Below are 22,109 nucleotides of genomic sequence, written 5' to 3' on the forward strand. Positions count from 1 at the left end.
TCCAGCACGGGCTAAGGCTCACGCGACGTGGGACAGGTCCACAGTGGCAGGAACGGAGACACCCGTCTGCATGCTTGGAAGCGGCTTTTCCAGACCTTTGCCGAGGAAGGCCGAGGGAGCGCTCGGGCCGCATTGGACGGCTCCGTCCAACAGCCTTCAGACGCCGTCACTGGACGTCCTTGCGTTGGCGACCCTGCCGCCCCGTCCTGCGTCCCCCTTGGCAGCAGCACTGAGCCGCAAGGACGTTCTGAGTGGCTCGGGGTGGGGACACAGACACCCTCAGCCCGTCTTCCGGTGCCCCACAGTCGGGGTATCGCGCGTCTCTGTCAGGTTCTCCAGAACAAACCTGGCCCTCGTTTGAGAGTTCTCCTCAGGAAGGTGAAATGCGTTTCTTGCATAACCGACTAGGAGACCGAATTAGGGAAGACCAGCTTTCGTGATTCAAACTACTTTGTGGTTGAGGAAATGGCTCTTCTCACAATCAGCCAAAGCGGGTCCCTCGGCGGCGACCCCGGGAGACGCATCGGCCCGCACCTCCCAAAGTTTGTCCCCCGAAGCGGTCCCCCAGACACCGGGTGCTCTGAGAGGGGAGCTCTCCGCTCCGGCGACCCAGGACGCATGGGTCCCAGGAACCCCACGGTGCCCACTGTGCCGCACTCATGGGGAAGCCCTGGAGCGTAATTCAAGGAAGCGAGCTTGACCTCCAACTTCTGTTTTCCGTGGAAGACCTGAAAACGTGAACGGACCGAGGGAGACACAGACGAGGAGGCGGGAATGTGCCCAGAGCTCCCAGCGCTCAGTGTTTCCGTCCGCACCCAGGGTCACGGCGCCCGTCGTCCCGCACCATCGCCACCAGGGGCTGGGGGCTCGGCTCGCGTCTATCAGCAGAAAGCGGGCGACACAGGCCACAGGCCCCGACATCCTCCTGCGACCCAGCGTGGGCCGTTTGGGTCATTCTCTTTGACTTGCCTGCAGACCAAGCTTGCCACTTGCATTTCCCCGTGTTGCCAGGCGTCTGCACACCACACAGTGCCTGTGCCCGAAACGACAGAGGGCGGGCCTGACCGCAGACACCGGCACGAACACTCTGGGAAAAGAACTGGTTCAAGGGACCGTCCACAAGAGAAGGGACAGTCGGACCGGCCACCCACACTGCAAACCCCGATTCGGAAGAATGAGAGCAATGCTCTGCCGCGAAGCCGGCCGGACACGGAGGGGACGTCCCATCGGCCCCCAACTCGGAGCTTGGAGCAGGGGCTGGCGAGCCCCAGTGACCAAGTCAGGTCCTGTGTGCCTCTGGGGTGGCGAGATGCGCCGGCGGAACAAGACCCCTTCCCTCTGTCCGCCCACAGGCCTACCCCGGGTGGTGCTGGGGTCCCACACGGAGACGTGGGCTCGACCCCCTCCACGACACATCGCCGGCCCCCAGCCCCTCCCCGTCTGCCCCACAAACCGTGCACGGGATGTTCCAGGAAAGATCGGCTCAGCCCTGGAATGGGAGTCGTCCCAGCGGCTCCGGCAGGGCCCGAAGCCTCGAGGGAGCCGCCGTGCACAGGTGGGCGGGACCTGTTTCCACAGCCATTTGCTTCAGCCCCGACTTTTCACAGTATTTAGGGCTTCTCACTGTCGCAGGACCCAAACCGAAGAATGCGGAGAGCAGACACCGCGGGTGCCAGCGTGGCCTGACCCCGGATCTGCGCCTCAGCCCGGGGCACCGTCCGCAGCCACCGGGTGCAGGGTGCGGAGGGCGGACTGGGAGTGCTTGGTGAGCGCCCGTGGGGGAACCCTGGCTCCCTGGGCACAGGCTGCGGCCCAGGAGCTCTGACCCGGCTCCATGGCCGCGGCTCTTTCAACACCTCCGGAATAAATCTGAATTCCCCGTATGCATTTTCTTCACTGGGGGGTCCCAGGGGAAACCTGACTTCCATTTCTACACTGTTCAACCTTTAAGAGTCTTGGCAAAATCTCCCTTGTTCCTCATTCTGTAAGCCTGAATAAAGGGAAACTTTCTATTCACAAGCCACTTGAGGCCGCGCCTGGCTCTACCGCGAGGACGGCCTGAGTCACCAGCGCACAGCGGCCGGCTTCTCCGGGTGTGCGGGTAGGCCGGGCCTCGTTCTGGGAAGCCAACGACCCTCGGGTCCCCGCAGAGTCACCGGTGTGTGTGTTGCACCTGCGCGTGGCGCCGGCTCCGGGAGGCCGCGCTCCGATGGGGCGGCCGCGCACCGGCAGGGGCGCACGGGCAGGGGCGCAGGGGAACCCGCTTGCGCTCCCCGCCCCGCCCCGCCCCGCCCCTCAGCCTCGACCGGATCGGCCAGGCCCTCTGGCTCCAGCTCTCACACAGGCCTCGGAGGCGGGAGCTGACCCTGCGGAGCTTGCAGAGGCGCCCTTTGCTTTCTGAGTGTGGAAAATCCCCGCGGCCCCTGGTAATTTGCTCCTAGCGGTGGCCTAGCAGCTGTCTAAATTCACAAGGTCACCCCTGGCCCCGCCTAAGCCTAACTTTTTAGGGGCCCTGGGGTCAGGTTTCAAATAAGTGCACATTCCTTCACTAACCCAAAGCAGCCCTCAGGACTCAGCACACTTTAAAGATGGATGTCGGTCACCTCGCACACAGGAGACTTCAAAGGGTGGCGGCAGCGGACGGCCCGGGGCTCCCCTCCCTGCGGCTGTGCTCCCCGCTTACCCGGCTCGCTGTCCGGAGGGGCCAAACGCCGCCCTGCCCTCCGTCACCTTTCGCTTGCACTTGTTAAAAGTAATTAGTGTTTGCGCGCGTGTCTGAACTTTGATTTGTTTCCAGGATGGAGATGTTGATACTCCTTCTGAGGCTCCATAAATCACATGTTATTAAGTTACCGCGGGGTACAGTGTTTCAAAGTGCTGGGAACTCCTGCTTTAATGGGGGGGGGTGCTCATGGTGACACGAGCAAGCTTGGGGCTCAGGAGCCACACCAAACCTCACCCCTTCTCCACACACCCCCTCTATCTGCCGGCTCTGCTTGGGGCATCAAAGGGAAGGCTCTGAATTTGCGGGTACGAGCGGCAGTCAGGGATGTGCCCATTTCCGAGTGGCACGACGTCTCCTGGAGGAAGGATCCGTGTCGTGATTCCCATTTCACAGAGGAGGAAACTGAGCCGAGAGAAGCTGGGTGCCTTGCCACCCCTTCACCCCCCCCCAGGAAGACACGGCCACGGAACCCAGTCTTCTGCCTGGAGCCAATGAGCAACTGCTTGTTGCCCCCCTCCAGTTCAGGGACAGGCGAGGCTTTCCTCCGTGGCACGTCTGATACAGCTGCTCAGGGCAGTGGACGGAGCCCCCATGCCCTTGGGATGCGGCCTGCTTGGATCCGGGTCCCTGGGGATGGTCCACTCCCCAGCCAGTTTCTTGCAGAGAACAACCACAGGGTAGCTCCAGCTGCACCGACAGACTGATGGCTCAGAGATGGGCCAGAACCCAATCAGAACGTGGGGGTAGAAGGGGAAATTCACCCAGGTTCCTGGGGTGGGGGTTCCTGCTGCTGCCCAGAATTCGAACCAGGGGTTGGAGATTCCGTACCATCTTCCAAAGCCCCGGAGCTGAGGTGGAGAGACGCAGAGCACACTGTGGCGGGAAAGTCAAGCCCCGAGTCCAGAGGACACCCCTGGGAACATAGCCACGTGCTCTGGAACCCAGGTGTCCCGTGAGCTCATCAGCTCATTTCTGCCTAAGCCAAATGGTTTAGGGTTTTGTCCGGTTGGCATGTTAATTCTCTCAGTAGCTTTGCAAAGACAGACATGAAAATCTACTGTGGGTTCAAACGTATCTTTATCGGGACTAAGCCTGCGTTTATCCTGAGTATTAAGAATTTTTTCTAGTGACTTGAGATCTTTTGTGTTTTGCCTCTGAAGAGTTCACTGATAACTTTGGAGAATCACGTGTATGAACGAAGTCAGATCAAGAAAGTCATGTTAGTTCTTTCTGGAAATAGTTTGTCAAGTTAGTTATGGACTCCGATGGTACGTGTTGTGGTTGTGCAGGCATTCGTGTGTAACCGTGGGTGAGGGTTGTTAGGCGGGCGGGCGTGGTCGTCTGCGCCTATGGCGCGGTTTCTGCCTAGACACATCCAGGTCAGCACTTTGTGGTTCCGCAGAGAAATGCTTTTAGAAGGGGGCCGGTAGAAGCCAGGAGACCAGCAGGGAGGCCATCCCAGGGCAGGAGACAGGTGTCACAGCCAGGATTTGGGGCAGTGCTGCTGGAGACGGAGAGACGTGGACCCACAGACAGGCTTCATTTGCATGCACAGCTCTTGGCTCATGCAAATGTTATTTATAGATTATTTTCACAACTTGTTCCTACAGCTAGGTGGCACATTCACGCAGAAACCTCTGCCTTATCCTGCACTCCAGACATGAGGTTTATTTAAAATTACCGTTGCATAAATGCCAGCCATTCTTTTCAAACACGGAGAGAAGTATGGACTCTCAGAGTTAAAATCTGTCTAACGAAAAAGGATTTAGACCGTATTTAAATAAGCCTGCCCATATGCATAATTAGAATTCTGGTATGATTTTGAGTGTTATTCCTAAAAACAACATCACTAATCCGCTGCCCTCCTCTGCAGTTTCGATATGCTCTGTATCGCCCAAGGAAGAATGGAGGGGTGGGTGAAGTCATTCTCAGTAACTCAATCCCTCTCAACGGTTTATACTGAAGTGGCTGGGTCTCTTTTCAGGGATTTACCTTAATGATATCATTCCTGAGGAGTCTGGTTTAGATCAAACCAGGTTAAAGATCATGACTGTCAAAAGATGATGTCATTAGATCTCATTACTAATAAAGTCAGGGTCATCATGAGTACAGAAGCCGTTTGGAATTCAGTCTCTGTTTACCTTAAAACCTGCTCCAAAATGTAAAACCCCACGTGATATACAGACAGTGAGAACTGATAGAAACATTCAAGACCTCTGGCATTATGTTTCTATAACCCACTTTGCAAGGATTTATCATTTTCTTTATGTTTTACATCACTACCTTAAACAATTCAGAACCAGCTTTATTTTTTTCTTTACTAATGTATTCAGTAATAACTTACCTTTTGCTGTGTAAGACACTCCATCTAAAAGGATGTAAAACAAATCTGGAGCTGATAATGTGACAGCATGCTGGTCTTTCATCACCGGTTGGTAATTTTGAAGAGCCAGACTTCTTTGTTGCACATAGTTTTGTCACAGGCCGCGTGAAGTGGGATTTTCTTGGAGCTGCCTATCTCTGCATCAAAATTAGTTCCTAATGGAAACCAAGATGGAAATCAAGGTTCCAGACTTTCCACAGCGCCCGATGTAGTGGCTGAATGATGGGAATCCCAGAAACCCCACGTCCGAATCCCCAAACCTGTGAGTATCACCTTCTATGGCTAAAGGTGTGGTTCAGGTAAGGATTTTGAGATGAGAAGCTTGTTCTGACATATCTGGTTGGGTCATCAGTGGGGTCACAGGTGTTTTTGTAAGAGAGAGGCCCGGGAGAGGACGGGGCTGAGAAAGACACGGCCACGAGCCCAGGGACGCCTGCAGCCAGCAGAGTCGGCGAGAAGCGGGAATGGGCCCTCCCCCATTCTCCCCAGGGACACACCTACAGACACCCGGATTCCCGACGTGCAAACTCCGGAATTGAAAGATAGTTCATTTATGTTGTCTGAAGTCCCCTGGTTTGTTGCGAATACCAGGGGTACCTAGTCCATTGAGGTTGTTGTTAATATACTGCTCCCAGAAAAACCTGATGCCACATCCTACTAGAGCTTCTTGAAGGTCAGGAGGCCTCATTTGTTCACCGAGTGCACATTCATTGAGCACGCTCTGCCTGTTAGAAACTTTTCAGGGTTTTAAGGGCATCACAGTGATGGAAACAGAAAAATAAAAAAAAAGTTTCCCTCCAGAAGTTCACATTCTAGTGTGAGGTGACAGACACAACACACAAGAGTCCGCTCTGCCCAGTGGTCTGAATCTGCCCAGATACGATGATGATGTGAATTCAGCTTTCCCTCTGGCAACTTCCTGTCTTTCCTTCATTATGAGAAACGAAAGGGAAGAGTGTCTAATACTCGTGAAACACAGTGGGTCAGAGAAATTTCCACCTTAGAAATACAAGGAGTGAAAAGGAGGGCCGGCTTTTGAGCAATAGGTCGGACCGGCGTTCACTGAAGAGTGTTTGAAGGCCCTCCAGACCCTCAGGAGACGGAGCAAAATGAACTTGTTCTATTGCGAGACCTTTCCAGGAAGGACCTCCTTTCACAGGACTCGCATGGAAGTCCTCAGTGCACGTTGTATGCAGAAGCATCCGTGAATTTCAGCAGTAACACGGTTTGCCCAAGTGTGTTTCATGCAGAGACCCCCCCCCCAGTTTGACCGGGGGCCTCATTCCAGTGCCATCTGCTCTAGCCACTCTCCACGGTGTTCAGCGGAGTGCACTCAGGACACGATGCAGGAGTTGGCAAACTGGGGTCTGTGAGCCAAACCCAGCCAGTAGCCTGATTTGTCACAGCCTGCAACGTTAAGAATAGCTTTTACATTTTTATATGTTATATTAGCACCTGCAGAATAGCCTTGATTTTTCCTCTTCGTCCACAAAACCTAAAACATTTACTACTTGACCTTTTAAGATAAAAGATCACCAAACCCTAGATTAGGCTGAGGAGGAAGACGAGGTCACCCGTTTTCCACAGAGTGGGCTCTCTCTCTCCCAAGGGCAGGATGTCACTCCATGACTCAGTTTCTCCCACCAGGATTCATTCTTCACCACACATTTCCATTCATAAGTGATGTCTTCACCACACTAGGATGTCTTCTCTTATGAAACTTTTCTTTAGTTTTTTGTGTAACGCTCAACAAAAGAATACGACAGTGCTTGTGTCACTAAACTTCCCATAAGTTTAAAAAGGTAAGTTATTAACCAGTTTGATCTATCATTTATGGAACACGGCACCCATTCTTCTACTTGTTGAGAGTATACTCTGTTCTCAAACTACACGAGGCATTTGGCTGGATAGAGTCTATTCGAGGTGGAGATGATACAAAGTATTTTCTTTGACAAGACTAGTACTAACAAAGAAACCAGTACCAGTAAGATTTCTAGAAAATTTCCAAGTATTTGAAAATTAAATAAGAAAACCTTAAACAACCCTCAAATCAAAGAAATTACAAGAGGAGATGAAAATATTTTGATTAAGTAATAATGAAATTATAAGACATTAAAATTTGATGCAGCTAAATCAGTCATGAGAGGAATATTGATAGCTTTAGATGCCTGTATTCAAATGAAAGAAGCTGTGACATTAATGTCTTCTAATTCCATCTTAAATTGGCAAGGAAAAGGAAAAAGAGTAACTTAAACCTTAAATAAGAAGACAGGCAATTTTACAAATAAAAGTGGAAGTCAGTGAAATAAAATTAAAGAAACAAATGAACCAATAGTGTGACACAGTGGAGAAACTCAACAGGGCCAGAAGTTATTTCTTTGAAAATATAAATAAAACTGACAAACCTCTAGCAAGATTGGTAAAAGAAAAAAGAGAGAAAACACAAATTACTAATAACAGGAATGAGAGAGGTGAAGTCATGAGAGACTGTACAGATGAAATGACCATGAGGGGATACGTAATGGGAAAGGCACACACGGGAAGATCTACAGCTCGTGTCATACTTACCGTGAAATAATGATGTGCTCTCCACCTGAGATGGGGAACAAGACCAGAAGATCTTCTTTCCTCACTACTATTCAACAGTGAAGACAGAGACTCTATTTAATACAGTAAAGAAAGGAATCCAGATAGGAAAGATGTAAAACTGTATTTATTCATAATTGTGTAGATAGAAAAGCCTAAGGAACCTCTAAGAAGATCATTAGAGCAGGCAAATATAGCAATATTGCAGAATTCAATTTTAAGAAATTATATCTCTCTGGGCGCCTGGGTGGCTCAGTTGGTTAAAGCCTCTGCCTTCAGCTCAGGTCATGATCTCAGGGTCCTGGGATCGAGCCCCGAGTTGGGCTCTCTGCTCAGCGGGAAGTCTGCCCCCGCCCCTTTGCTTGCTGTTCTGCCTTCTTGTGATCGCTGTGTCTCAAATAAATAAACGAAAATCTTAAAAAAAAAAAAAAAGAAAGAAAGAAATTATATCTCTATGTATCTGAAATGGATAACTAGAAAATGAAATTGCAAAGCCTATATCACTTATAAGAACACAAAAACATATCAACTGTAGTAGCAACAAAAGAAGCATAAGGTTCTACAGTGGAAATTATAAAGTGCTAAAGAGAGAAATTGAAGAATATGTAAGTTAAGGAGAGATGTACCATGTTCATATGTTGGAAGATCCAATTATGTTCGTTTGTTTTTTGGAAGGCTCAGTATTATTAAGATATTAATTTTCTCTCAATTGATCTATACCAAAGCAATTCTAATTAAAATTTCAACAGATTTTTTCTAGAAATTAACAAGATGACTTGAAATTAACTTAAAAAGAAGAAGGAAGAAAAATAGTACACATATAGACAGAAATGAAAGATATAATCTAGTTGAATTCAAGATTTGCTGTGGAGGTATTACTATATCTTATATATACTATATATATACTATATATACTATACCTCCTTAAAATAGTGTGGTATTAAAGTAATGATTAAAACTAAACCCTTGGAACAATATAAGAAATCCAGAACTTGGTCCTCACTTATAACATCAAGTGATTTCGAAAAACGTGCCAAAGAAACTCAGTGGAAAAGGAAAATTTCTTCAACAAATGGTGCTGGAATGACTGAATATCCACACACTAAAAGAATAGCCTTGTTTCCTGTCCTACAAGTTGCCCCAGATCAACTGCAGACAGATCACACCTAAATAAAAAGTGCAAATTTATTTCTTTGAAAATATAAATAAAACTGACAAACCTCTAGCAAGATTGGTAAATGAAAAAGAGAGAAAACACAAGTTACTAATAACAGGAATGAGAGAGGTGAAGTCATGAGAGACTGTACAGATGAAATGAAATGATCTTCTGGAAATGAAATGAAATGAAATAAGATCTGGAAAAATTGCTTCTACATCTTGGCGCAAGTAAAGATTCCCTAAAAATCAAAACAAAACAAAAAGAAAGCTTGGATTATAAAGTAAAATATTGATAAATGAAAATTCATCGGTGTTAAAAATGTCTTCTCACCAGAAAATACTACCATGAATATCATCATAAACTGGAGGAGAATCCTGAAATCATAGTATCAGAAAAGTCCCATGTCTAGTTGTATGAGAAAGCCCCGGAGCTCAACAGAAAGACAAGACCAACAGCCCAGTACAGGCGCAGACGCCCGAAACAGGAGTTTCAGAAAAGAACATATAAAAATAGCAAATGAATAAGTGTTTAATGTCATTCTCAGGGAAATGCAAATTGAAACCATCATGAGATACAACTATACATATACTAGAAAGGCTAAAATTTAAAAAGTTTAGCAACACAAAATACTGGAGAATGTAGGGAAGAACCAGAAGTCCCATTTACTGGTGTTAGGACTCTAAAATGTTAAAACATCTTTTAGAAAACTTTGGGGTAGTTTCTTAAACTGTTAAGCATGGATCTGTCCTATGATCTACCAGTTCTACTTCTTTTCTTTAAGATTTATTTACTTATTTTAGAGAGAAAGCACATTGGAGCACGGGGCGGGGGATCAGCACAGAGGGAGACGGAGAGACAGAATCTTAAGCAGACTCCTCCTAAGCTGGGAGCCCAGTGCGGGGCTCGGACTCACGGCCGTGAAATCATGACCTGAGCCGAAACCAGGAGTCCGATGCTTAACTGACAGAGCCACCAAGCCGTCCCTCCAGCCGTCCTGCTTCTAAGGACTAGTCTAAGATAAATGACATTACATATACAAAAAGTCTTCTACAAGAATCCATGCTATGGTATCGAAGCCAGAAAGAACATTTCCTGGAGGGTGGGTACATCACCTGTGCTGTATTCACACAACAGAAGATGGTTCACAGTCCAAAGGAGCACAATACTGATGTGTGCAACAGCACGGACGGGCGTCAGACCTGGAGGCCCAGTGAAAGAAACTGGACATAGAAAGGTCAGTGCTCCACGACTCCCCCCACATGAAATTCTCTAGACTAAGCAAAATTAGCATATGGTGGTTCATGTTGGGTCGTGATTGTTTCCAGGGAAAAGGGCATTACCAGGAGGGGGCAGGGAAGGACTTTCTGGAGTGATAGATGTGTTCTGTGTCTTGAAATACATTTACAAAAACTGATTAAATGATACATTTAAAGTTGAACATTTCATATATGCATATTATACTATAAAATTACATACACAGACACATATGCACTAGCCTAGTATAGCTAGAGTTCCACACCAGGCATTACCCTGTATTCAGCGATGGTCTGGACTAGGTACTGTCTTGTGAAGAGTCATAGTTTGGGTCCAACACTATTCTGTTGTTACTTATGTTACGTTACATTACATTACATTTGTCAGTGGTAAAGTGAGGTGGTAAAGTGAGGTGGTAAAAGTGGTAAAGTGAGGTGACTACCCTCAAGACTATTTTTAAACAGTTTAAAACCCCTTTAATGTTTCATAAATGCAACTAGATCAGACACTAGCTTGGAATACAGTGATGGTTCAAGACCAGACGCTAACCTGCTGTTCAGTGATGGTTGCAGACCAGACGCTAGCCTCATGTACAGTGATGGTTCCAGACCAGACATTAGCCTGGTGTACAGTGATGGTTCCAGACCAGATGCTAACCTGGTGTACAGTGATGGTTGCAGACCAGACACTAGCCTGCTCTGAGAGATCTCAGACACAACAACCACTATAGTGATGGTTGTAGACCAGATGCTATCCTGGTGCACAGTGATGGCTCCAGACCAGGGACTACCCTGGTACGCACTGATGGTTCTGGATTGAGCCCCAATATGATTGTGGATTTTGGAGTAAGGATCTGGAAAACACGTGCTAGCATTGGGAAGCAAGCCAGAGAGTTTCTCTCCAATGGAAGAGAACCAGTGCTCGGACAAGCCCACCTGGCATCTCTGTCCGTGGCTGTTCCCTCATCTGGGAAACCACATTTGTCTCTCTGCAATGTGAACAGTCATACTGACCCACCCCCGACTGCATTAAGCCACATGCTGTGTTAGGAGGTTATTTCTAAATACTTTATAAAACTCAGTTAGTGTTCCAATATGGTATCTTTATTGTAACTACAGAAAAAGATACATTCCAGCTTTATGGAATTAAATGACAGCCTATCTTGGACTATTTGGAGAAAATGTTTAATGTGTTAAGCACTCTCATGCAGAAGTTAATAAAAAAAATTTTTTTTAACAAAAACTACCTTTTCATGTGTTATGCATTCCCCATCCCCAAGGAGAATAGCCTACTTTGAAAAAGCTATTTAATTCAAATAAAGAAAGGATATGATGTTGCCAGTGAGAGCAAATAAAGATGGAATAAGGTATATTACCAAGGAAATGTTTGCAGAACACACGGAAATTAATCTGCCACGTGCAGTAGTTGACACAGTTCATTCTAGCACAGATAAATCATTCATAGGAAAAACAAACACCAACTAAAAAGAAATAGATCACCAGTTGAGCCATATACATCATGACCTGTTGACACAACACGAATTTTCTGCTGAATCAGACACTTAATCTGCTCCATCACAGTGCAGACCCACGGAGCGGGGCGTGCCAGCTGGTTCGGCGCGCCACCCTGCAGGCTCCCGCAGCTCCCGGGATTTCCAGCAAACGACGATTGCACAATATAGCAGAGCTCCTATTTACCGAGCCACCGTCACTAAGAGGGAGAAGTGCTGGCTGGTAAACTGTAGACATCACTCCGCCTTCTCCTTACCTCAGTTCCCGTGGTCTTTCTAGGAACGCCTGAGTGAGGGCAGGCAACCATTAAGGTGGTCCCTCGAGCCGAGTGCACCCTCCCCGCGAGTGGGGGCAGGACCTGTGAGCAGGACGTCTGAGCAGTGAAAGCCGGGGAGGGGGTCGCTCGGGGCAGCACGGCTCTGCATAGGACTCCGAGGGGCTCACTCTGGAGCCTTTGTCTCCCTGGTGCTGTCTTGGAAGAAGCAAGCGGCCGCAAGTCCTTGTTCTAAGCTCTAGCTGGGATTTAATTCATGGAGGTATGACCCTGATGATGCAGAGAGGCTGAGGCCCTGGGAAGGCATCTCCCATTACGTAGACTCTCTGAGGGAAGAGGGCAGGCCCTGCCGTACCCCGCCGGCCGCGCAGAGCTCAGGGATGGAAGCGGGAAGGAGGCAGGCTCAGGCCAGGGCCTCTCTCGGGGTCCCCCGACCGAGAAATGAACAGCTTAGGCCAGTGTGAGCGGTTTCGGTGAGCCTTGGTGCTGTCACTTAGTGTCTTCCTTTGCCGGATACCTGTCCCTGGTTGAGTTGGGATGGGGAAACTCTAGTTTCTTGTGTGACCCTCAGGTAGGGAGGCCGCTGGGGCTGCCGGCCTGGGATGGGTTGCTTTGCAAATGCAAGGTGTGCTCCTGGACAAGTCATTGTGTCTGGGAGTCAGCCCTGGCAGAGCCCATCCCTGCCCAGACTTGGAAGGGCTCCACAGTATCAAGAATATAGAAAATATCGTTATGGGGCGCCGCAGTGGCTCAGTCCATTGAAATTCTGACTCGTGGTTTCAGCTCCGGTCATGATCACAAGGTCGTGGGATTGAGCCCCGCATCAGGCTCCCTGCTCAATGCCGAGACCCCTGGAGGTTGTCCTTCTCCCTCAGCCCCTCCTGCTTGTGCTCTCTCTCTCTCAAATAAATAAATAGGTCCAGCCCCCCAAAAAGAAAAAAAGGAAAATAGAGCTAACGTAGTTGGTCCTGTGAGGAATGGATGCCCAGTGGACAAATATATTTGTAGAAAACACAGTCAGGACAATCCTATAGCATCAAGGAAATGAATTATACCAACAGGCTGGGGATTTCGGAAGGAGACCTTCCCAGTCTAGCCTCTCGTGGGAGCCCATCCTGGGTGAGGACCCCCTAAGTCATGTCCTGACTCCTGATCCCCAGAAACACAGGGATAATAACCATGTTATTTAAAGCTGCTGACTTTGTGGTGATTTGTTTAGCACCAACACAAAAGTGAACGACTGGTCAAAATAAGCATAAGACGGAAATCATCCCGAAATACTTAACTTAAGGATATATAAACAATTTGAACTTTCTTGTCATTGATGGCACGGGGTAATCTGATTAGAGACCCAGAGAGCGAATATTTTCAAGTGTTTTAAATACGGATTCACTTGAGGTGAAGAACATCAAGACCAAGGTTTGGTCTGGGGCAGGACGGGTCAGGCTGGGAAAGGCTATCCGCTGGGTGCAGACAGACCCCAGAGCGGGACAAGGTGAAGGCATCGGTCCCAGGAAGTGTGGTGAGGAGTCAGGGGACTCGCTCTGCAGGCCCAGAGGATGCGGTCCTTGGCCCTCTCACCCGGCTTCAAAGGTAGACTCAAGTCCTGGGGACAGCCGTTGAGGTCTGCAGCAGAGAGCCAGGCATGAGAATCCACACGGAGACCCACACATCGGAGAGGGGCTCAGAATAACAAGAACCCAGTTACAGAAACCAACGTATAAGGTCGGGGAGAAGGAGGCTCTGCCTTTGTGAGCAACTTTCTTCTCTTTGCCTCAGTTTCCAGCTCTGTGAAATGGGGCCATGGCGTCATCTGTCAGGAAGGGAGTTATCTGCCGTCACCTCTTTTGAGACTGAAGAGCTGGAAGGCAGCAACTGATAGTCTGGTTGATCCATTCAGCAATGGGAGGTCTTGAAGAGCAAAAGTCTTGATCAGCCTTGATAAGTAAACTGCTTTAATGGTCATATCTTCCTGGAGCAGGTATTTCCTAGCACCAACAGCTGAGTGACTTATGTCTGGTTCCAGTATTTGCACAGAAAGAGGAAATGGTGTAGCTCTTAGAGGCAGGATCATGTTCTGAAAGTATTAAATCAAATAATGTGAAACAAACTCTGAGCTTAATTCCTGGTACACAGTAGGTGCTCAATAAATGTAGCTGTCCACATAATTAACAACGAGGCTGACTTGGTGTGGCACACTGTGGCCTTAAGTCTAGTGGACCTTTTTTTTTTTTTTACACTAATTTATACATTTTTAAAAATTAATTTATTTATTTTCAGCATAACAGTATCGTTATTTTTGCACCACACCCAGTGCTCCATGCAATCCGTGCCCTCTCTGATACCCACCACCTGGTACCCCAACCTCCCACCCCCGCCCCTTCAAACCCCTCAGATTGTTTTTCAGAGTCCACAGTCTCTCATGGTTCACCTCCCCTTCCAATTTCCCTCAACTCCCTTCTCCTCTCCATCTCCCCATGTCCTCCGTGCTATTTGTTATGCTCCACACATAAGGGGAAGCCTCTTCCACTGTTGGTGAGAATGCAAGTTGGTGCAGCCTCTTTGGAGGCTATTTTTAATTTTCCTCAAGAAATTAAAAATAGAGCTTCCCTATGACCCTGCAATTGTACTACTGGGTATTTACCCCAAAGATACAGATGTAGTGACAAGAAGGGCCATCTGTACCCCAATGTTTATAGCAGCAATGGCCACAGTCGCCAAACTGTGGAAAGAACCAAGATGCCCTTCAACGGACGAATGGATAAGGAAGATGTGGTCCATATACACTATGGAGTATGATGCCTCCATCAGAAAGGACGAATACCCAACTTTTGTAGCAACACGGACGGGACTGGAGGAGATGATGCTGAGTGAAATAATTTATACATTTTTAATTGGTTGCAGATATCAGTGTAGTACAAGATTCTTTTCTAAGAAGGATTACATAATAAATGGGTACTGTAGAAAACCTGATCAGTTAAAAGTCACAAGCGTCAACAGACACAGACAAAACTCCGCCTGGCCAGGCGGGGTGTGAGCCCGCAATGAAGCGCGGGGCACCAGCCTTCCCGGGTGGTAGCCGTCATGGGGTGGGGGTGGGGAGGGGGTAAAGGGACCACAAGACCATTTAAAAAATCGGATAACTGATTCGACACAGATTAACTGTAAACAGTTCCCTCTCCCCAGTGGACGAAAAGAATAATCTTCCGATGCCGACTGCACACCAGAACGATTTCTACGGCTTGCCTGTCCCGCTGCCGTACGAGGGCTGATGGGGTGGGTGGGCAGACCCCGATGGACGCATCACAGGCCTGGGCTGGGTCTGTCTGCTTGCGTCAGGGTTGTGTGTGTGTGTAAGGGTGTGCTTGATGGGGCTTCTTTAGGCAGCCGGATTGGAGAGACGAATTGTTTTGTTTGGAAGAGGAGAGGGGCTTGTGTTGGAAGGCCCAAGTGTGTTCTCTGTCTGCCGAAGGACTCTGCCCTGCTCTCACGGCCCCTTCGGCACCTGCTGCTCTCCACTGAGGCCATGGCCTGGCCGTTCTTGTCCAGTCTGATGGGCTCGGGGAATTCACTGTACCGCTCTACCTCTGTTTCCTGTGTAAGTGCATTCCGTGTGATTGTCTGAATGCCAGCTCCACACTGATGGCCTCCTTGGCACTGGTCTTGACGTAGGGAATGTTGTTTTTGCTGTAGCACCAGGCCTGTGGCCACTTTGTGGCCACTTGTCTGTTTTCAAGGTCAGTCTTGTTTCCCAACACAATGAAGGGGAAGTTCCTGGGGTCCCGGGGACTGGTTGGGATGAGAATTCATCTCTCTAGCTGTGGAGAGTTTTGAAGGTGCTGGGGCCAGTAACGTCACACTCCAGAACTCAGCAGTCTGCACCTCTGTAGGCCACACTGAGGGGCTAGAGCCCCTCCAGGCCTGCTGCGTCCCAGACCTGCTTCATAACTCGTCTGTCATCCACCATCACCTCTTTGTCAGAAAGTCGGCTCCTGTGGTAGCTTTGTACTGATTACTGAATTTCTTTTTTACATACTGGTTCTTGAGTGATGTCTTACCAACTCCAGAATCTCCCAGGATGGCAACCTTCAGCAACACTTTCTTCCTAGAGGTGATCCGTCAAAACCCAGCCACTCCACTGGGGACTCTGGGTCGGGTGTGTTGCCGGGGCTCTGGCCGAGGAGGAAGTACAAGGGAGGACAGGGGCTGAGCGGAAGTTCAAGTTGCGGTTCTAGCAGGCTCCTCGGCACTCCCCAAGCCTTCAGCCTCTCGTGGACCTTTTAATTTGTTGCACTAAGGAGGGTTGACACTAACTTGCTTTGTGGCAAGTTACCACAAAGGAGGTAGTCACCCTCAGCACCTTCCCCTCACTAGCATTTCTTGTCCACGTCCTCTGTCTTTAGGACTAACGTGCATCAGGCCCGCATTGGACTTTGGCCTTCTCACCTCCGCTCTACGACAGCTCTGTGATGCCAGCCAGAGAAAGGCCTCTGCTTTAGGGGCTTGTAATGGGTTGAAGTATGTCCCGTCTTCCACAAAAGTTGTTGAACCCCATTACCCGTGGATGAGACCTTATGTGAAAATTGGACTTCTGCAGATGACTGAGTTAAGATGGAGGTCATAGGGCAGGCTCTGATTCAATACGATGAGAGTCCTTACAAGAAAAGGGCATTTGGACACAGACACGGACGCACAAGCAGAATGCCATGTGAACATGAAGTCAGAGATCGGGGGAGGGCCTCTACAAGCCAAAGAATACCAAGGATGGCCAGCAGCACCAGAATGCCAAGGATGGCCAGCGAGAAGCCTGCAAGAGGTCCTTCCAAGCCTCAGAGGATCCAGCCTGTGAACCCCTTGATCTCAGACCCACGGTCTCCAGGGCTACGAGAGAAAGCATTCCTGTTGTTAAAGTCACCCAGGAGGTTGTGCTTTGTTATGACACCTTTAGGGCCTAGACTGGGCCCCTCTGAATAATCCACGATAACCCCCTTGTGTCATTAAAATTTCCAGTTTGATGAGTCAGCAGAAAACTATTTTATCTTCTGTTTGCTTAAGTCTCCTATTCCTAGAACAGATCCCAACAGCCCAGCTTATTCCAAGCCTCCAGAACTTTCCAACAACAGCACTTATGATCCTGTCCTCTGTTTTCTGATCTCATTACAGGTCACTGGAATTAGGATGCTCAAGACTTACCATCATACAGGACCTAGTTGCATTCTATCCTCAACAAGGTACATCTCTGGAAACTTCGCTGACCACCATTACCAACCACATTTCCAGTATAATATGACATTGGCCTTTTAAAAATGCATTAAATGATTTAAAGTTGTTTGTGGGGCACCTGGGTGGCTCAGTTGGTTAACCATCCAGCTCTTTCATTCGCCTCCGGTCCTGACCTCAAGGTCCTGGGATCCGGCCACACGTCAGGATCCCCACTCAGTGGGGGGTCCATCTCTCTCTCTCTTCCTCTCTCTCTTTGCCCCTCTCCCTGCTTGCTCTCTCTCCCTCTCAAATAAACAAATAAATCTTAAAAAAATAGTTTATTTGTAATGACATGATGAGATACTTCACGTTAAAGAGAGCGGATTTTGCTCACAGGATCCAGTTTTGACTGAGTCAGTGTGTCGGTTCCTAGTGAAGTTGCCTCAGTGCCACCCCATACACACAAAGCGGTGACAATAGCAGCCTCCTCCTCCCCACCCCCCAGGATGCTCTGTGCTGAGTGACACCACATGTGTCTCTGTGGCTCGTTTTCAAATTTTTGAAACAGTCACTGCATAAGTGCCAAGCTCTGTATTATGACGAGTTAATCCAATTTCTTGGAAATGCCCAAGTTCTTCATTATGTTGTGGGGTCTTTATTCCTCGATTAGCTAGTCCACCACAAGTGGATTTATCCCCCTAATTGCTGCCATGTAGGTGGAGCACCGTCAAGAGGAGCTGCAGTGTTCCAGCCTTGCTCTGAGACCCTCTCTCCACGGTAAGTCACTTGCTGTCCGCTGTGTTAGCCTCTTTACATGTGAATAGAGGAGAACATGGCTCACAGGATGTTAGCAAAGGAGTTCCTAGCATGAAGCTTCCCACAGCGTGGCTTGCTGCCTCTGTTTCTGGGAGGTTTGTGTTCAGGAATGAGAACGACTTTCTGCACCTGGACAAGGATGCCGACAGCAGCCGAGCCGTGGTTAAGCCCCAGGCATTGGGCGGGTGCTTCAAGAGAGGGCCCAGCAATCCAGACCGTTTTTGGAGGGCTTGGACAAGGGCTCTGGTGCAGAATCCCATGCACATCATAACCGAGGCTGCACTTGGCTGCTTAGCCTGGAGAAGGGAGTTTGGGAACTGCTCGCACTTCTGCTTCCTAACCCTCCTGTGGGGGCAGTTTCCTTCTCACTGAGCTAGAGCCACATACCCAAAGCTCTTCATCTGGGGCTGAGCTGCCTATTGGCATCACTGGAGAGTCTGAAGGACCGCTCCTGGGAAAACGGTTATGAATGGTCGAAATGCAGCCGGGGTCTTAGGCTTTTCTAGCTAGCATTACCAAACTGTGTTTGTCCCATACTTATGGATACTTCATTCGCTCAGATATGTACTGTTAGGACTAGTTTAGGACGAAGTGGCTAGGTGATATGTTCATCTCAGCATAAAGCACAGTGTGTCCTCCAAGCTGTCCGATGCTGCCTGGACAAGAAGACCACGTATGTAGTATGAGAACCTTCCTGTGAGCACGTGGTGCGGCTAACGGTGCCACACCCTCCGCACGGGAGTGGACGTCTCCAGCAGTGGTCCTTGCAAAGACATCTCCTGACCGTGAAGGTGTGGTCTGAAGACTGACTTCATGAAATACTGGTTTCTTTACTCAGGCAACAGCAACAACTTCAATTAATTTATTTGAATTATCCTCACTTGTATCTCAACACAATTTTTATACCATAATACGATGGTATAACTGGGTAAGATGGTCAGACTAGGTCTTTGCTTCACTTAAGCAGAATGGTAAGGGTATGTTTTAGAGCAGGAAGAACTGGGCGATAGAGAAAGACCACTTTGCCAGTGCAACCCCAAGCATCTGGATATACACTTCTCTGGTACGAGGAGGTTTGGTAGCACCATTTCCCAGCAGGGGCTCGGGATAACGACCCTTATGTAGTGACAACTTTCACAGAAAACCCAGAAAATAGGTGTGCTATGAAAAGTAACATCTCATGGTATGTTCTCAGATAGAAATCCTTACCAGTTTACTTGACATTCCAAGAGAAATCAGAATGCCTTTCACAACAGTGGAGAGCTCTCCTGAAGGAAGGTCGCTCTGGTTGCGTAAGCGCACTGTGTTTTGTGGACTAGCTGCAATGAGAAAGCCTCATCCAGACAATCAAAGGCTGTCCTGTTCAGGAAGCAAATGCTTGTCTTCGTGGGGTAGGCACGGATGCTTTTGCCCAGGACAGGAAAAGCTGGTGAACAGGTGCCGGATGGGTTCTCACGTGGAAGATGACACGAGGCTTTGAGTTTCCAGAGGAGAAACAAGTGTTCTAGGGAGCACCATGCTCTCCAGCTGGGGCTACCTAACACAGACACGCCGAGACACCTTCCTTCTCACGTCGGGGACCACTGCTCCGCCTATGGGTGCGGGAGGTGAAGGTGACCCTCCTGGAAGGCTGCTGGGTTCATGGCTCACTTGCCTGTGTCCACTGGTGTGGAGGCTGCTCTTGTGTTGACAGTTTATGACCCCCTACAAGTGGTTTTTTGCACTCACTTTGCTTTTACCACATGTTGAATGCAATATAACCATGAGTTTAAAAAGATTTTTAAATTGGTAAAGAATGTTGGGCAGGAAGAAGAAAAATGTGTACATTTATCTATCGTATTTTATGTGCAAACTGGACGGACCTACGTCAGCGTCGCTGTTTACTGTTTACATAAGCTTGCATTTGTTGTTCAACTATACTTTTTTTTTTTCCTCTTTGTGAACGTTGTTTTGAGTCTTTTGGGTTAAGCTTGGACGCGTCATCATTAATCTCACTGAAATTAATGAAAACTTTTTCTTTTTAATCTGGTTGCTTCTTCTCTTAAGGGCAGAATTTTCAGAAATAAGCCGAAGTTGTTAAATTAAGTGAGAGATAAGTGTATGAATTAAGGTGTTTCATACCCTCTAATTTATTTTACCCCTTGGCCCTTTTCCCCATTAGAAGTCACCACGGACGGGGAGGCGTTCCAGGCTTACACTTCAGGAAGGGATAATGAAGCGGGGCTTTAGGAGTTCCAAAGTAAGCTTCTGAGATTCGCACCAGAGATAAGAGCTGTGACAGATAAAGCTGTCTGCATTGTTGGATTTCAGCCTAAATCCTCAATAATTGGTTTGGGTTGGGGTCACCCTCTTGCCCCAGCCAGCAGACCCAGGGGAAAGGATGATGAGCCAGTTCGGTCCTCCCAGGACTGGAGGATCTTGCCAGCAAGGGTGTGCAGGTCCCTGAACTGCCCCCTGTTGAGTGGGTAGAGGGGGAGGATGAAGCACTCGGTGGGACACTGGGCACCGAGTGGTGGCCAGACGGAGGTGAGATGTTCAGAGCTGTCCCTCTCCCTGAAGCAGAAAGCAGGCTTGGGGGACACAGGGCGTGCCTTGAAAGGGAGCCAGGGCTCAGAACTGGTGGTCACCGGGTGCTTTCCTCGTGCTGTGATGCTTGGAGGCCTGAGGACTGTGATCCTTCACCCAGACAAAGAGGACAGGAAGGAAGCCCGTAACGGGGTTGAAGCCGTCTTCCCTCAGTTGAAGTGAAGTGGAACCTTGAGGTGGAAAGTGATCTGATTTTGTGATAGAGAAAGGGCAGTTTCCACAGAGACCAAGGCTTGCAGTCCTGGGACCAGGAGGTGTCTTTGCCCCACCAGCAGCTGGCCACCAGAGTAGGACTGGCCATCACGGAGCTCACCGGGGATGCGCCCACTGGGCAGTCTGAGCCCCCCTCTTCCTGAGAGCCCGCCAAAGAGTGGTTTTGTCAGGGGGTGGGTTTTCTATCTTCAACAACAACAAAAGGAGGAATTTACTCAACAAATTATTAATGCACATAAGATCAGAGAGAGTTTATGAAGCACTTAGTAAAATAAATAACTTAGAGTCCCTTAATTTAGAAATATTAGTTCATTCACCTTAATTCGTACATTCTTAATCATTCTTATATATTTATTAAAACAAAGTCCCTAAGAAACACATTCTTGTATAAAATAAACAAAAAATTATCACCAAATATTCTCTAATTCAGATTTCATGACAATGCACATTGTCTTAGCTTTACTATGAAAAACTAGTGAGGCTTCATGTTTACATACACACATAATAATAAGTAAATTTCAACTTAAATTCACTAATTTAAGTTAATACATTAACTAATACATTAGCTAATGTATTAGCTAATACATTTACTAATACATTAGCTAATATATTAGCTAATACATTTACATGTGGCCCCCTTTAAAGTCATTAGTTGTATTGGATGTTATTAGATAATCACTTTTGATGAAATCTGTGAAATGATTTCCTCGACCATCAAACCCTCTGTGCAAATGTCGTGAAAAAGGTGCAGAGCAGGAAGCAGCCGCGTCATCAATCCATTCCTGACATTCTGTCAGAGTAAATACATTTTTCTCCTCTTGGTTGATTGACTTGGCAGAAATCTGTTGAGTACATTGAATCTTGGCTGTCATTTGAGCTGTTTCTTCTTCGATGTGCTGAAAAGTTTATTTAAATGATTCATTTGGTGGATTAGAAGTGATAAGCATCTCACACCTTTTAAGAATTTGCATAAATATCTTGGCTCTACTTCAGTAGACACACCTGTTTAAGACCTTACCTGAGTCAATCAGCGTGATGAGCTCCCTCTCCTGCCGAGTATGGTGCTCCCCAGGACACCTGAGGCAGACCGGCATGTTCCTCCCTTCCGTGGGGGAGTGCAAACACTGGGTGAGGGTGATGGCACTCATGGGGGTGAAGAATGGATCCGTCTTCGGCTCAGGTCATCATCCCAGGGTCCTGGGTTGGAGTCCCACATCGGACTTCCTGCTCAGCGGGGAGCCTGCTTCTCCCTGTGCCCCTCCTCTCGCTGGTTCTCTCAATCTCTCTCTCTCTCTCTCAAATAATTAAATAAAACTTTTTTTAAAAAAAAATGTATGTGCTTTCTTGAGCCTTTGAGAAGTCAGTTTGGTTTTGCATTAATACCTCTGCTTCACTGTCTG

The 22,109-nt window shown here is 48.1% G+C and overlaps 1 pseudogene across 1 annotated transcript; it reads right to left on the bottom strand.

The window, feature by feature from the left end:
* Nucleotides 1-796: 796 nt before the first annotated feature.
* LOC309860977 (ras-related protein Rab-7a pseudogene) lies at nt 797-21,857 on the bottom strand (annotated as a pseudogene). Its single transcript has 3 exons — nt 21,728-21,857; nt 15,398-16,013; nt 797-878 (listed from the first exon to the last, which is right to left on the bottom strand). The product of its transcript is annotated as a ras-related protein Rab-7a pseudogene (transcript).
* Between the last annotated feature and the right edge of the window lie 252 nt (nt 21,858-22,109).

This window comes from Mustela nivalis, assembly GCF_964662115.1.
Source record: "Mustela nivalis genome assembly, chromosome: 3".
NCBI lineage: Eukaryota > Metazoa > Chordata > Mammalia > Carnivora > Mustelidae > Mustela > Mustela nivalis.